General features: G+C 37.6%; 1 protein-coding gene across 5 annotated transcripts in view; it reads right to left on the bottom strand.

The window, feature by feature from the left end:
• gab1 (GRB2-associated binding protein 1) overlaps positions 1 to 17,385 on the bottom strand; it is an 80,281-nt gene that overhangs the window by 61,333 nt on the left and 1,563 nt on the right. The gene's annotated exons all lie outside the window — the stretch shown is intronic.

The raw sequence follows: 17,385 nt of genomic DNA, 5'->3' as shown, positions 1-17,385 counted from the left end.
GCTTGGAAAAAAGGGTTTCAAAATCTGTATTGAAATCACAGCACAAATGTTTGTTTTTTTCCTCCTAAGAAGATGAGATGTATGAGGTGACAACTGAACGGTAAATAGTCAATTTATTTTGTATAGAAAGCAGACAGCTATGCACACCCTTAGGCCTAGTTGTCTGATTTAAGAACTGAAATTCATTAAGTTGATCAAAATTTAAAAAAAATTTAGCCTAAATAAAAATGTAATCAGAACAGTTATACTCCTGAAAGCACTATATAATAAAAATAAGAATAATTGTAATCATCATCAATATAATTACCAAGGGAAGAGTATTATTATAATTATTAAGTTGCTGAGGGAACACAAATCCCGTGCTCTTGTAGATTCTTGCTTCCTTCATTTTCCCCTAAGTGATGAAATGTCACGTCTTGAAACCCCTAAACAGCAAGGTTTTCTGCAAGGTTCTGTATGAAGCCTGGGGACCTGCTATTATGAATAACCCAGCTTGACAGAGGCCTTCAAAGCACACTTATTTTAGCAGGCTGCATTCTCACCACTGGAATCCTAAATATAGGCACCAATTGCACCAATAAAAACAAATCAAGCAAGAACAAACACAGATCCTGAATAGCACTTAAACTGGGCAAAACAAATGAATAGGCAAATCATCTGAAGCAGAGAAATGCATTTAAATTACATCAAACCAAACTAACTGCTCTCAGTGCAAGTGTATTTGCATACCTCAAAAGTGTTGGTATCATGCCAATCTGAAACATGTAGAATAGGCTTGCTGCCTTTTTTATATTTGATAGGCAATTTCCCACAACTCAAAAATATTAAAACTGAAAGAACTAAAGCATTTTCTACCACCCCATCCAAAAGTAATCAGCTTCATGACAAACAAATTGTAAAATTACTTTTAAGGAAAGACACTCCAGTTTTATTAAGACGCAACAGATAAACCATTTCAGTTCATTGGCATTACTCCTCAGGACTAAAGCACAAAAACTTGATTCTTAAGTTTAAGTCGGTACCTGCAAAAAAATAAAGAAAAAAAGTTCTTATCTTTCCTCATAAAGTTTTAAAATGATCTTCCCATCGGTCAAAACAAAAGGCGCCAGCACCTGTTGAAAGCAGATTTGTTCTACAGTGATCAGATATTCATTCCAATACATTACTTTATAGTCAAGATCAAAAGTGCAATTCACAGCTGACCAGTTACAGTAGTCACAGCTGCTGGTTCCATGTCTGTGGGCCATGTGTAGTATCCCCGTAAGATCATGTTCATCTTTTGCATTGCAAATAGGATTTTTCCTTCATATTTACACTGCGCTTCAATTTGTGAAATTACACAGCGTGTCTATTCAAGATACATCTGTGAAATGTTATTAACTACAATACAACTCCTTAATGGAAACAACAAAGCTTAGGTGCCGACCAGAAGATTAAAGTGTTTTTGCTGATACCACTTAGTCTGCCCAAAGCCCTGCCTGAAACGGGGAGCGGTGGCAGACTGAGGATCTCCAGGCGGACTTCAGAAACCATACTCACTGGGAGAGGAGGAACACAAGCCACAGAGGGGACGTGCTGCAGTGTGGACTCAAATCTGCTAAACTATCAGACTGCAGGGCTTTTATGAAGGGCCTATAATTGGAGCATACTTATTACCAGTTCAGGATCAGAATATTGAATAAAACAAGGTTCTTCATCATGGTAAGTTAAAACACAAAGAACATTACATTCTAATATTATACACTCACCTAAAGGATTATTAGGAACACCATACTAATACTGTGTTTGACCACCTTTCGCCTTCAGAACTGCCTTAATTCTACCTGGCATTGATTCAACAAGGTGCTGAAAGCATTCTTTAGAAATGTTGGCCCATATTGATAGGATAGCATCTTGCAGTTGATGGAGATTTGTGGGATGCACATCCAGGGCACGAAGCTCCCGTTCCACCACATCCCAAAGATGCTCTATTGGGTTGAGATCTGGTGACTGTGGGGGCCAGTTTAGTACAGTGAACTCATTGTCATGTTCAAGAAACCAATTTGAAATGATTCGACCTTTGTGACATGGTGCATTATCCTGCTGGAAGTAGCCATCAGAGGATGGGTACATGGTGGTCATAAAGGAATGGACATGGTCAGAAACAATGCTCAGGTAGGCCGTGGCATTTAAACGATGCCCAATTGGCACTAAGGGGCCTAAAGTGTGCCAAGAAAACATCCCCCACACCATTACACCACCACCACCAGCCTGGACAGTGGTAACAAGGCATGATGGATCCATGTTCTCATTCTGTTTACGCCAAATTCTGACTCTACCATCTGAATGTCTCAACAGAAATCGAGACTCATCAGACCAGGCAACATTTTTCCAGTCTTCAACTGTCCAATTTTGGTGAGCTTGTGCAAATTGTAGCCTCTTTTTCCTATTTGTAGTGGAGATGAGTGGTACCCGGTGGGGTCTTCTGCTGTTGTAGCCCATCCGCCTCAAGGTTGTACGTGTTGTGGCTTCACAAATGCTTTGCTGCATACCTCGGTTGTAACGAGTGGTTATTTCAGTCAAAGTTGCTCTTCTATCAGCTTGAATCAGTCGGCCCATTCTCCTCTGACCTCTAGCATCAACAAGGCATGTTCGCCCACAGGACTGCCGCATACTGGATGTTTTTCCCTTTTCACACCATTCTTTGTAAACCCTAGAAATGGTTGTGCGTGAAAATCCCAGTAACTGAGCAGATTGTGAAATACTCAGACCGGCCCGTCTGGCACCAACAACCATGCCACGCTCAAAATTGCTTAAATCACCTTTCTTTCCCATTCAGACATTCAGTTTGGAGTTCAGGAGATTGTCTTGACCAGGACCACACCCCTAAATGCATTGAAGCAACTGCCATGTGATTGGTTGGTTAGATAATTGCATTAATGAGAAATTGAACAGGTGTTCCTAATAATCCTTTAGGTGAGTGTAGATATAAAAATATATATGTTAACTCTTCAATAAGCATTTATTTATGTTTATGTGATGCTTGCCTACTCTATTTTCAGGAAAAACAGGTGTTCTCTAGGCCCCATTATGAAAGTTTTATGAATGTAGCTTCAAATTTGCATTTGAATGTTTTTCAAATAGGTCCGTTAGGGGGTTATTTCTCTGATGGTGGAAGAAACCATGGGCTTCATTTTGTGGAATATCAGTTCTTTCCCAATTTCCCAAGCATTCACATGCCACCTCATGGTCTGTACAGAACAAGGACAACACAATACATAATACAGTGAGGGGAAAAAAGTATTTGATCCCCTGCTGATTTTGTATGTTTGCCCACTGACAAAGAAATGATCAGTCTATAATTTTAATGGTAGGTGTATTTTAACAGTGAGAGAGAATAACAACAACAAAATCCCGAAAAACGCATTTCAAAAAAAATATAAATTGATTTGCATGTTAATGAGGGAAATAAGTATTTGACCCCTTAGACTTAGTACTTGGTGGCAAAACCCTTGTTGGCAATCACAGAGGTCAGACGTTTCTTGTAGTTGGCCACCAGGTTTGCACACATCTCAGGAGGGATTTTGTCCCACTCCTCTTTGCAGATCCTCTCCAAGTCATTAAGGTTTCGAGGCTGACATTTGGCAACTCGAACCTTCAGCTCCCTCCACAGATTTTCTATGGGATTAAGGTCTGGAGACTGGCTAGGCCACTCCAGGACCTTAATGTGCATCTTCATAAGCCACTCCTTTGTTGCCTTGGCTGTGTGTTTTGGGTTATTGTCATGCTGGAATACCCATCCACAACCCATTTTCAATGCCCTGGCTGAGGGAAGGAGGTTCTCACCCAAGATTTGACGGTACATGGCCCCGTCCATCGTCCCTTTGATGCGGTGCAGTTGTCCTGTCCCCTTAGCAGAAATACACCCCCAAAGCATAATGTTTCCACCTCCATGTTTGACGGTGGGGATGGTGTTCTTGGGGTCATTCCTCCTCCTCCAAACACGGCGAGTTGAGTTGATGCCAAAGAGCTCGATTTTGGTCTCATCTGACCACAACACTTTCACCCAGTTCTCCTCTGAATCATTCAGGTGTTCGTTGGCAAACTTCAGACGGGCCTGTACATGTGCTTTCTTGAGCAGGGGGGCCTTGCGGGCGCTGCAGGATTTCAGTCCTTCACGGCGTGGTGTGTTACCAATTGTTTTCTTGGTGACCATGGTCCCAGCTGCCTTGAGATCATTAACAAGATCCTCCCGTGTAGTTCTGGGCTGATTCCTTACCGTTCTCATGATCATTGAAACTCCACGAGGTGAGATCTTGCATGGAGCCCCAGACCGAGGGAGACTGACAGTTATTTTGTGTTTCTTCCATTTGCGAATAATCGCACCAACTGTTGTCACCTTCTCATCAAGCTGCTTGGCGATGGTCTTGTAGCCCATTCCAGCCTTGTGTAGGTCTACAGTCTTGTCCCTGACATCCTTGGACAGCTCTTTGGTCTTGGCCATGGTGGAGAGTTTGGAATCTGATTGATTGATTGCTTCTGTGGACAGGTGTCTTTTATATAGGTAACGAGCTGAGATTAGGAGCAGTCCCTTTAAGAGAGTGCCCCTAATCTCAGCTCGTTACCTGTATAAAAGACACCTGGGAGCCAGAAATCTTGCTGATTGATAGGGGATCAAATACTTATTTCCCTCATTAACATGCAAATCAATTTATAACTTTTTTGAAATGCGTTTGTCTGGATTTTTTTGTTGTTATTCTGTCTCTCACTGTTAAAATACACCTACCATTAAAATTATAGACTGATCATTTCTTTGTCAGTGGGCAAACGTACAAAATCAGCAGGGGATCAAATACTCTTTTCCCTCACTGTATATAGGTAATATCCATCTCAGCAATAAAAAGTCAGTGTTAGCCACTAAAACAGAATATATACATTTATTTATTTTAAGTCCGTGGGCTATAACTTGTTATAGCAATAAACCCTACATGATTTTCACAGTTGGGAGTTTTATATTTTTACATATTTTCAATTTTTCTATCCAAGTCACTTGCTATCCTATGGAAACATGTGCTGTATTATTGTGTGCGAAACTGTTTTAATTCATTTAACTGAAAACTATACAGATAAGCTTTGCCTGTAAAACCAACTGAAGTTTGTCTTCTAGAACTAGGGTCCGAGGGAAGCATGTGTTCAAAGTCAAAACAAAAAGATAAAATATAGTGCAGAGGTCCTCAGTCAGAACAAATTCATAAAAAACAAACAAAATAATAACCTTACTGGGAGAACTTACATTAAATTTTCATGCAGTATTTAATTTATAATGGGTACTAAATTATTAACAGCAAATGCATTTTCCATTTTGGGGGCAGTAGAATTCCATCTGCCTCCATTTTTTTTAAATGGGTTTTTCACAATGCAATCTACAGGACCTTCAGAATAAAGGATAAATGTGATTATGCAAAAGCCTGTGTAGAGCAGCTAGCACTGACAAGGGCTCTGTCTTCCAGAATATATCGCTTCTTGACTGATCTCAAACCCCTGCCCCACTTTGTAAGTAGATTTAACAAATTACCTAAATGGGATTTTTTTCTTGGCTTTCGTCTGAGCAGTCTTAGGAGTTATTTCCTTAAGAAATTATTCCTGATTACACTGTATTTCACGTAACCACTTCAGTGCAGGCTGAGCAAGAATGAAAATGAAAGATTTTTTGGAAGATGAGAAATTACAAGTTGAACAAAGTCATGATGAAGAACAGCAAAGTGGCGGTGGAGTAAAAAAAAAGTTCTCATTCGGTTAGCTAAAAGTAACCACTTAAAGGAAAAGGAAGATAAAAAGTGGATATAAAAATGTTTTATATTACATTTCATTTAAATGGTCTCTACCTCAATCAGCACATGCTACTCCACTCCCTTCACTGTGTCCCAAACTCAGCACGCATCCAGTTCAAAACTTTGACTCTTGCTAACAATCTCTGGACCTTGAGACCCTCATCTCTCCGTACACTCCCTCCAGACCTCTGTGGTCCTCCTGCGCCAGAAGACTCACTTTACCACCTCCTCTCTGCTGCCCTTCCTCCAGAGCTGCTCCTTTTCAACACTTGCCCCTAAAGTGGTGGAATGACCACTGAGGTCAGGACCACACACTCCCTGCTCACCTTTCAACAATTACTCAAGACACATCTGTTCAGACTGTACCTGTAATGTAGCAGCAGTATTCTACATTTCATGTAACTATACTTCCTTCTGCTCCTGCTTACTATTGTATTGTTGTAAACTATTGTTTTACTGCAAATGTCCCTATGCTCCCCCTCCCTTTAGCACATACCTAGGACTCAATTGCATTATATATGCACTTGATAAGGGAGTCTGCTAATAAATAAATGATAATAATAGTAGTCATAATAGCAATCCCTTTAAAAGGTAGTGAATTTGATAATGGATATGTATCCATTGACACTAAAGGCAACTGAAAACAGTTCCTGTGCCAATTGTCTAACTATTTAAGTAATTATGTTCACACATAAAGCTTTCCCTAGGTAAACAATGCGATTGTACATCATGTGTGTATGGGGTAAATACTACATGTTTATCAAAAATATACATTTTGCAGGGTCCAAGCAGGAGCAATAATAGAGAAGGGGTATCTGAGGTAACCAGACTCTACGTTGAGCACACAAACATTTTTTATAAAACCCAAACAAATACATAGTCTAGATGACCCAACAAATTGTAGAACCTTAAATTAAAGATTACTGCTGCACAGGAACGGAGTACAACATATTAAAAGTACAATATGAAGGTAACGTTTGATTCATGAGTTGAAAGACCAGCAGCTAAGCCCCAAAGGCACAAGATTGGATTTCATGAATAACCGATCACCTTAATAACTGAATGACTCCTGCTGTGAGTTTCTGTTCTTTACAATTAAAGAGACAAATTACTACAAAATTCCCAGATATGTTAGGACGTGCACTAAAACAAAATTAATTCAAATCATTTTATAATTTATTAATATACATTTCTACTTCCCTATTAACAGTGCAGGATGGGCACTCAAGTAATCAGCAATTTGGCATGTTACAGCTAATAGAGTATTCTTGGGCCATCATTTTGAATTGCTTGAAATATCTCCAGGGAGCAGACTGAAAGAAGAACAGTTGCAGATGAACAACATGAAAAAATCATGACGCTGTACTTGTGTCAAACTCCGTCCTACAAAGTCTGTTCAGATTTACACAGTCGGGGAAAAAAGTGATGGACTTATTTTGCATAATGCACGAAAGAAGCATTCAGCATACATTAAGGAATCTATACAGGAAGTCTTATGTTTAGACTAAGTTACTACAATTCAAGTTCACAAACACATGGGGCATCATCTGTTTTATTCATTTTCTGTTTGGCTTTTCTATTTTTAGTTCTAGAATACAATTTAAAAAAATCTCTCAAGCTTAAAACAAACATCCCATCTGGAGGAAAAATTCAATTGGCTTTCAAAGACAAAAATAAATAAAGCCGTTATATTCAAATCAAATCTATACCAAGTTTCAGCCAAGGAAAATGGTGTAAACTAGAAATTCTGAAATATACAAGAGAAAATTAACTATTCTATGTTCTACCCTGCTCCCCCTCCAAAACTTGCATTCCCTCACAAAAATATCAGATGTAGACCTACACCAAATAAAAACTATGAACTATATGCAAATTGATATTGTACCCAATCACGTTTTGACTTTTTGGAAGTAGAATAAACTTCTCTTTCAGACAAAATGAAACCCTATTTGATCTAGAATAAAGATAAACACATCTTAATGGTTTTGTCAGCAGTTTTTCCTCCCATTAATATCCTTGAATCATCTGAGTGGACAGTGGACCATGGAGACGCATACCAATCCCAAAAGAGGAACTTAGTAAGATTAGGAAGTGAAGCCACTCAGAAAATGCAGAGTAAATGAAAAGAAAAGCCACAGTATAAATAGCGAGTGTATCGATTCCACTTGGGAGGGGGTTCTATATATTGTGTAATGCACATCATATGATCACAACAGATCAGCAAGAACAGACAAAGTAAAAGAAAATGTGCTATCACGCTATCAATTAATGCAAAAAAACAATACAATGCAAATATTATAAACCACCTTACTTTGCGAAGTGGTACAAAAAAATATTATAAACAACCATAAATAAATAATAGTATGGTTAAAAGAAAATCGTGATCTTAGGTAAATTGCAACGTGGGACTCATCTATTAGGTGCATTGTATAGCACAGGCCTCTTGGCAGACCACATTATGAAAAGTGGCAGAAATGCTGAGTCAACACCTAAGCAGCTGAAAAGCTGCCAGTAAACAGCACTGATTGAATGAGCTTAACAGCTTTACCCTTGACCTTAGCCAATCAACAGCAGCTCCTTCATTCTCCCCCCCTCAATACGAAACTTTGCCCAGAATGGTTAACAGTGTCTGGAACCAAGCAGGCTCCCAGTTCATCAGACAACAGCAGCTACAGGGTTCTGGGTCACCTGGCTCGGTCGGGCCTGGGCTCCCAGAAAGGAAGAGTATCTGGTGCATTTCTGGGTCACTATCTTCTGCAAATACATACACATTCATACATATATAAATGGATGGCTACAATAAGACAACATTTTTCTCTTCTTTTAACAAAACCTATAGAGATTTGAATTCCAAGGTTGTTTGAGTTTCAGTAGTGAATTGTGTTTTGGAAGCATATTGTCTTGATTGATTTGTTTTTATGTCAAGTATAGTACAGCATCTGTATTTTATGTTTTGTACATTTAGAGACATTTCATATACCCTTATTCCACTGTGCTGAGATTCCCAGATCAAAGAACCCTGCAAAGTGCTTGACAAATCTTGGAGAAAGTTGAAATGCTCAACTTTGTTACTGTCCTCCATGCTTCACATACGTTTGAAGTAAAAAAATATAACCAGTTCTGTGCAAAAGTTTTAGGCAGGTTTGAAAAAATGCTGTAACGTAAGAATGTTTTCAAAAATAAATATAATCTATTAACATATTTATCAAATAACTAAATGCAAAGTAAGTGAACAGAAGAAAAATCTACATCAAATCAATATTTGGTGTGACCACCCTTTGCCTTCAAAACAGTTTTTGAAGGAACTCGGCAGGTAGGTTGGCCCAAACATCTTGGAGAACTAACCACAGTTCTTCTGTGGATTTAGGCAGCCTCAGTTGCTTCTCTCTCTTCATGTAATCCCAGACAGACTCGATGATGTTGAGATCAGGGCTCTGTGGGGGCCATACCATCACTTCCAGGACTCCTTGTTCTTCTTTACGCTGAAGATAGTTCTTAATGACTTTCATTATGTTTGGGGTCGTTGTCATGCTGCAGAATAAATTTGGGGCCAACAAACTGCCTTCTGCTACAGCCACATATCTCAAATTTTTACTCATCAGTCCAGAGCACCTGCTGCCATTTTTCTGCACCCCAGTTCCTGTGTATTTGGCCTTGTTCCCACGTCGGAAGTATGGCTCTTTGTCCGCAAGTCTTCCATGAAGGCCACTTCTGACCAGACTTCTCCGGACAGTAAATGGGTGTACCAGGGTCCCACTGTTTTCTGCCAATTCTGAGCTGATGGCACTGCTGGACATCCGATTGTGAAGGGAAGTCAGCATGATGCGTCTTTCATCTCCTGCTGTAAGTTTCCTTGGCCGACCACTGTGTCTGCGGTCCTCAGCGTTGCCCGTTTCTTTGTGCTTCTTCAAAAGAGCTTCAACAGCACATCTGGAAACCCCTGTCTGCCTTGAAATGTCTGCCTGGGAGAGACCTTGCTGATGCAGTATAACTACCTTGTGTCTTGTTGCTGGGCTCAGCCTTGCCATGGTGTATGACTTTTGACAGTAAACTTGTTAGCTGAGTTTGGCTGTCCCTCACCCAGTTTTATTCCTCCTACACAGTGGTTTCTGTTTCAGTTAATGCTTGTGTTTCAACCTACATATTGAATTGATGATCATTAGCATCTGTTTGGTATAATTGTTTAATCACACACCTGACTATATGCCTACAAAATCCCTGACTTTGTGCAAGTGTACCTAGAAGAATTGGTGCTGTTTTGAAGGCAAAGGGTGGTCACACCAAATATGGATTTGATTTAGATTTTTCTTCTTGATAATTGATAAATATAATCTAATAACGTGTATTTTTTTAAGCATTATTAATTTACAACATTTTTTCACACCTGCCTAAAACTTTTGCACAGTACTGTATATATTTAAAATTCAGGTTTAAGAAATGTACAGTTACTGTTTTATTTCCTGTTTTTCTTCTACAGGTAATAACTCATTAACAAATCCAGCAGCTTGTGTAACTGCAAGAAAACCTAGTTAATACAAAATCACAGCAAAATTAGTTTGTCAGAGCCTTCTGTTCACCATTTAAGAGCATTACTCGGATCGCTCGCAAAATTTCATTCTTCTAGAAAGAAGGAAAAGAATAATGCTTTGCATTACTTTGTACTTGTACAGTATGACCTACATTTGTGGGCACACTATTTCCACTCCAGTCGGGAATGACAAAATGTATCTGGATACTGTTTAGGTCATGGGTAATAAACTTTATTCTTTCAAACTGCAGGGATGTGTCAAGGTTCAACACAACTGCAGACTGTTCACCTCATAAATATCAATGTAAGAAGAAATTGCAAAAGTAATCCAAGCGAAAATAGAATCCTGTGCTATTCTACCCTTTGACTACTCCAAAGCAGCACTGACTTATTAGGAAAATGAAGTCAGTGTCTCTTAAAGTGACAGTCACTAAAATTATGATTTTTGGGAATTAGTGTATTAAGCCACTCACACCTTCAAATTTATAACTTACAAATTAATGGTAGATGTCAAAAGCGATCAGGTTTGCTACACATACTATGCTATACATACAAACAGCATGCGGTTTGTATGTATGGATGCAAGGTGACATATGTGGAGTGTGAGATTTTCATTATCAAATGTGTGTCAACTAACTTTTTTATTCCAGTGCAGTCTAAACAAAGTGATTTATGTTGTCTTTAATTTGTATATGTTTTGATATACAAATGCCACTGTATGCATGTGCATGACATGCATATGTGAAGGTATGTATGCATGTATGATCAGCACCTAATGTAATTCTCTCAAATGCTGATATTAAAAACACAAAACTGAAATATCATAATTGGATAAGTCTCTGATCAGTCTCCTTCTTGCTCCATCATCTAGTTTGGATGATCTAGGCAGGGTCCTGGTGGTGTCATGCACACTTCTTAATAATCATCTGGACCGTGCTCAAAGGGATATTTAAGACCCTTGATATTTTTTTAAACCCATCCCCTGATCCTTTCAACAATTTTGCCCTGGAGTTCTTATGAAAGCTCCTTGGAGCTCATGGTTGAGACTTTGTTTTGAAATGCTCTACCGAGCAGAGGGAACCTACAGGAAAAGAATGTATCCTGAAATCATGTGAATTCCTACAGTTTAACACAGGTGGAGGCCACTTAACTTGCTGTGTGATTTTGAAGGGGACTGGTTACACCTGAGCTAATTAGTCTGCATGTGGGAACATGACTCACAGGGCTTGTTCTCTTGCAAGATCTTTATTATTATTATTCTATTCGACCAAACACTATCTTCTCATACAGCACTACATTGTCTAAAACTCATACAGTGGTTCACCATGATACCTAGTGTTGAGCTTGTGCTCTTTGTACGGATATGATCGATTATTTTTGATTTACAATCGATAGAAAGCGCCAAAAATCCCATTGACAACAATGGTAGAACACTTAAAATTCCATTCTCACCGAAAGGCATTTAATCTTCTGTACAGCTGATAGCCAATCAACACTGAGACATATCTTCGAAAGCCGATCAGCGGAAAGGACTTGCAGACATTCGATTCTTTTAAATTAATGCTCAAACACACTTCTTCTACCTGTCAATTATAATACAATATACATAATCCAAAAAGGAATGTCACATGCACACAAAAGTAAGATTGCTATTACAAAGAAGGTGGACACTTATGCAACCAATCTATTGGATTTTATTTTTAATAACATTTCTAGAATATATTTTTTCATTTGGAAGTTGTAGGGTAGAACTAATTGCAGGTTGAAAGGCAACTAAAAGGTGAACATTTTGAAAGGGGGTGTAGACTATTTTAAAGTCACTGTATGTGAATATCTATATCCATATAAAATTCAGCCGATATCCTTGTACAATCGTGTTTTTTTCAATTTCTGTAGGATCGGAAGATGATGCAAGTTTACAAAGGACCCTTTTCTGTTCTGTTCAAACTGATGAATGATATAGAGCAGCTCTCCCCTTTTGGTCAAACATCATTTGTGGAAACGTTCCATGGATTAATTCATTGCTTTGTCCCCAAATTAAGTAATTATTATTTTCACAGACTGCAGACACAGTAAAAAAAAAAAAAAAAAAAACAATTACAGTTGGAAGTAACTAACCCAAAAAAAAAAAAAAAAGTCTTATTCTGAATGATGCACTTCCACAGAGTAGCATTTTCCACTGGAAACTGAGGTGTTTAGTTTTAAAAGAATACGAATCCATGGATACAAATCAGTATTATTGTTTTTATTCTTAGTATATGGCTGGCAGCCATGCACTAAAATGAACATAGTGCCCGACAACCAAGACAGAACTGAAATACTCAGTTGTCTTTTCAAAATATAAAAAGGCTGGCTATACTGTATGAGAAATTAATCAACTTTCAGCAAGTTGCTGCTGTTGTTGTTCTTTTCTTATTTGAGTAGTCTGATAAGATCTGAACCTCATATCTAGCACAACATGTACCAAAATACATGTAATAATCCTAACAGATTACATAGACTCAGTGTTCCAGGAACTGAATAATTTGCCCACACCAACACACCTTTCCTCCATTGACAGACCAGTAATAAAGGATGCAGTAAGAAAGAAAAACTAAATCATATGTCAGTATATAAAATGATCAGAGGCATGACAATGATGAATAATAAGAAATGGATTATGGAACAATATTACTATAGAATAACTAACACTCAAGTTAAATTGATTTGCTTTAGAGACTTTAAAAAAAAAATGTTTTAGAAGCACATAAACTAATTGTATTTTGCTTTGTTTTAGATTTATTAGCATGCACTAAACACAATGAGGCCTAGGTTTGCAGAATTCATAGTTTTCGCTGACCTTCAGTCATTGACAGGACAGCGCAACATGACACAGACTTAAGTAACCAATAAAGTGATTAATTCAAACCATTCTGCCTTAAATTTCATGTGATATTTTGCAAGTATGCTTCGGGCATTTGGCACTACAGTTTGCAAACTCTTGCCCATATACCCCTTAGGATTTTCTTGTCGATTCCACAATAGCTGTACTGTGCTGAATTACACACAGCTAAAGCTATGACGAACTGCATTAAGAGTTAAGCAAACAAGCAAAGTGTTTATGTTTTTTCTGCGGTTATCATTTACGTATTGCCAGTCTCTGACATTTCAAAAAGAGTTGGATAACCTCTTTTGAACAAATAGGCCTATATTACTACACAAATCATTTTCCTTTTGATCTCTTTGCATTTTTGTGTGTGCAGATCAGGCAGAATTGGGTTGAAATGTATTTGCAAATGATCTTCGAGTACACGTATTTATTCAAGTGAGGTCTACTCAGAGTTCTGCCAGTTATCACAATGAAACTCACCTGTTCAAGATCTTTTCAACAACTTAAAATCTTTCACTTTGAAAGGTTGTGAATACTGTGATATGACTAACAGAATTTAATTGCTACAGGTGTGATAGGAAGATCCCACCTTGTTGAACATGGTGTATACAATCTTAAATGTATTTAAAAATGCATTTGAAACCCAGTTTGATTAGAGAGAATCAATACATGGTACAACACATATATTTAAAAAATATACTGAACTGGTCTCCAATGTGATTTTGTTCTCTCATGTATAAAACTTTAAAGCCTTTACTCCTAAACTTAACACCAATATCATTAAACTGCCCTTCTTTTCTTGGAAACTAGTAAAACAAGTATAAAGACTTTGTTTTTCAAATAACTCGAGCTGGGGGTAATTAATCGAATGTTTAGTTTTATAATATGAGCAGTTTTCAACAAACAATTTCCATAACAATACTTGTTCTCTTTGGCAAAGGAATACTAAATATACCTTTAAGCCAATGTCTGCTTTCATTTTCTTTACATTTACACATTCCTAGAAGGTATGCGACAAGATTTGTTTCATTATTACCTCGTGTTTTACAGGTATATAAAGCTGTAATTTTGTAAGAATTTAATGTGTGTTGCCTTATTGTAATGCATGGAGTTATAGTAGTGGTGGGCAACTTAAATTAATCAGTGGGCCAAGTTCAGTGCAATTACATGGCACAATTGTAATTACACAATAGCACTATAATGCAATAAATACATATCAACAATGTATTAAGGGAGTAACACATTGATACAAAATGTGTTACAGTTACAGCCTGCATCTTGTAATACAAGAAAAGCATCAAACTGCTAAAAGAAACTGGGAGTATTATTCCATTCTTGAAATAAAATTGAACAAAGAGAAACAATTTTCTGATTAATATATATCAAATTTAAACGTTCATGAATATCATGGTTTTGTATGATAAGTTAATACAAGCCACTGGAATAGAAAATATGAACATGAGATACCAAAATGAAAAATTAGTTATTATAGACTATCATCTAGTAAGGGTACCATTATTAAATTACAAAAATACAATTAAAATCAATGAAAACGAAAAATCGAATTACAAATTGATTCAATAATCGTCCAGCACACCACTACGAATAAGATATAGACGAGCACCTTGGTGTTTGTATGTGTACGCAGTGTCTATTTGCACCCATCGGTGCACTGTGATATAAAAGAGTGATTTGTCCCTCAATAATGGATTATCCACTCTCTTCTGTAATCTGCAGATCAAACACAACAATGAACAGACTCCTTAATGAACATCCAACTGAACTTCCTTAAGCCAATTCCTGTAATACATTATGATCAGTTACACAACGCAACAGGCTTCTGATCCTTTTATTATCCCCCCAGTCTAAGGTGGTGATAAGGACTGAACTGCGAGGCCCCAAGGACAACTCTATGGTTATACAGCATCACAGACATTTAACAGTCTGACTCGCTCTGGATCTGGATGAAACTCTCCATTTTAATATAGAACCGCGATCTAAAGATAGTGAACTCTGTTTTGCATACCAGCCACAGAACAATCTTGGAGATTATGCAATCCTTAAAAACCTGCCTTCACTCAGACCTTGCAGTGCAAAGATCAAATCTTGGATGAGATCTCTAATAAAACATGACAACAAAAGGACAAGGCTCCAGAATAGGTAGATAAGTTAGTGTTCAGACTTCAGTTGTTTGCCAATGCTGTTCCGTCTAAAACATGTAGCAGCTTCACTACCATCAATTAGTGTCAATTGATATTAGTGTGCAGTGAAAAGTCTAAATCAGAAATTGCAAATTTAAAGCAAATTGGAGAAAATCGTTCGGAGACTGAAGATAGAAGAATGATACTTGCTGAAGCTTAAGAACATAATTAAATGTTATTCAAAAAAATAATAATATTTTGTTAAATAATGTCACAAGCACAACAAAAACAGAATAATCCAAAGTGTGGTTTGCTTTCTATTGAGATAAAAATACAAGTTACAATTGCTGATTTCATTACAGATTAGGAGTCATGAAAAAAAGCTCAGGTCATGAACTGGCCAGGTATGTGGGTTTTTATTTTCAGATGACACTTTTGTCAGAGCACTTCCTTATTAATTCTAGTTTACCAGCTGAAGATTATACCCATCAGAGCTTCAAATATTCCTCCTTCAAACACAAGATAGTGACATCCATTTTAAAATTCCCTTTTCAGTATAGACCAATGAGAAAATAGGCTTAGCCACATTCATCATTTCTGACTTTAAATAAATACAAGTTGGAATGCATTATTGCACAGAAAATGCTGTCTTGGACCCCTATTGCACAATAGTCTTGATCATAGAAATAACACACTAAAACTGTGCCAAAACACAGCATTCAACACTTGTACTGTCAGTAAAAATAAAGCACTTGCAGGCATGCATTTCAGAAATGTTGTGTCCCATCAACATTAGCAGACTGAAGTACTCTAGGGTCCTGCGGGGGAATATTAAAAGCTTCCCTTCTATTCCCACAATACAGGTAGAGATTGTCAATCAGAGCTGACCAACCCGACAGCAGCGTGACAGCTTCTACATTACGGTGCCACTCCTGCCAACTTTAATAGCTTGATGCAATGCTTTCCTTGTCACTAAGACAGAAATCACTTGCTGTCATCTAAGGTCTTTGGTATCTCTCACCCATTCAACCCATGTTTGACTAAGTGTCCACGTTGAACATAGAAAGACTTTCCAAATTCAGACTGAAAACATCTCTTGGTTAATTAAGCTTTGGTTAATGAACAGTGTATGTGTTAAACCCAGCTGATGAAGCAATGTTACATGCTAATAATTTGCTGATTGTGATGGGAAAGATCTATGTGAATTATATTAAAGAAGTGTGTGTGTGTGTGTGTGTGTGTGTGTGTGTGTGTGTGTGTGTGTGTGTGTGTGTGTGTGTGTGTTGCTTAACCCTTGTATGCCCCAATCAAGAGCCCATCTTTCAGGGTTAAAATAGCAGATTGATATGATCTGAATTGAGGAAGTAGGAAAATAATTTCAAGAGAGGTATTTCAACATCCTTCAATGAAGAGCTAAGTGCATTATACAGGGACATTAATCATGTCAAGGAAAATAGGAAAATCAGCTGGCCCTAAGCTAAACCACAGTAGATAAAACCAATATGTAGGCTAGTTCTCCAATGTTATCAATTTAAAAGCATATATTTCTAGGTAAGATATGAGTTTTTCTTCCTCTTAATACTTATTATTAGATATTCCTTAATTGCATACTGGCCTAAAAATACCTGCAGCTGTGTAATGCTATGTGTCTAGTAACATTCACTGACATTAGACTCATTATCTGAACTATTGAACTATTCTTCAATGTTTTCTAATAGAAAGTACTAATCTCCACAGCAATAAGAATAACCTAAGACACAAATCATAGAAATGCATCGATGTCTCAAACAGAGGTCTTTTTCCCAAGCCAAGTTTTTCAAGTCAGCAAGAGTTTTGTGTTGCTGCTGCTGCTGCTGCTGCTGTTGTATTATGAAATGTAAAGGTACAGCCAGAAAATGTGTTAGCTTAACCAAATGTTGTAACCTAAGCCTCTTTGCTTACACTAATGAAAACACTCAAGCACCATAATTCCCTGTAGTTTCTATTCAGATTATAAAGAATTACTTTGCAGATATGAACATGTTTACAATGCAACAC

The sequence above is a fragment of the Amia ocellicauda genome, chromosome 12 (genome assembly GCF_036373705.1).
Source record: "Amia ocellicauda isolate fAmiCal2 chromosome 12, fAmiCal2.hap1, whole genome shotgun sequence".
Lineage (NCBI taxonomy): Eukaryota > Metazoa > Chordata > Actinopteri > Amiiformes > Amiidae > Amia > Amia ocellicauda.
This window is presented reverse-complemented; position numbering and strand designations above follow the sequence as displayed.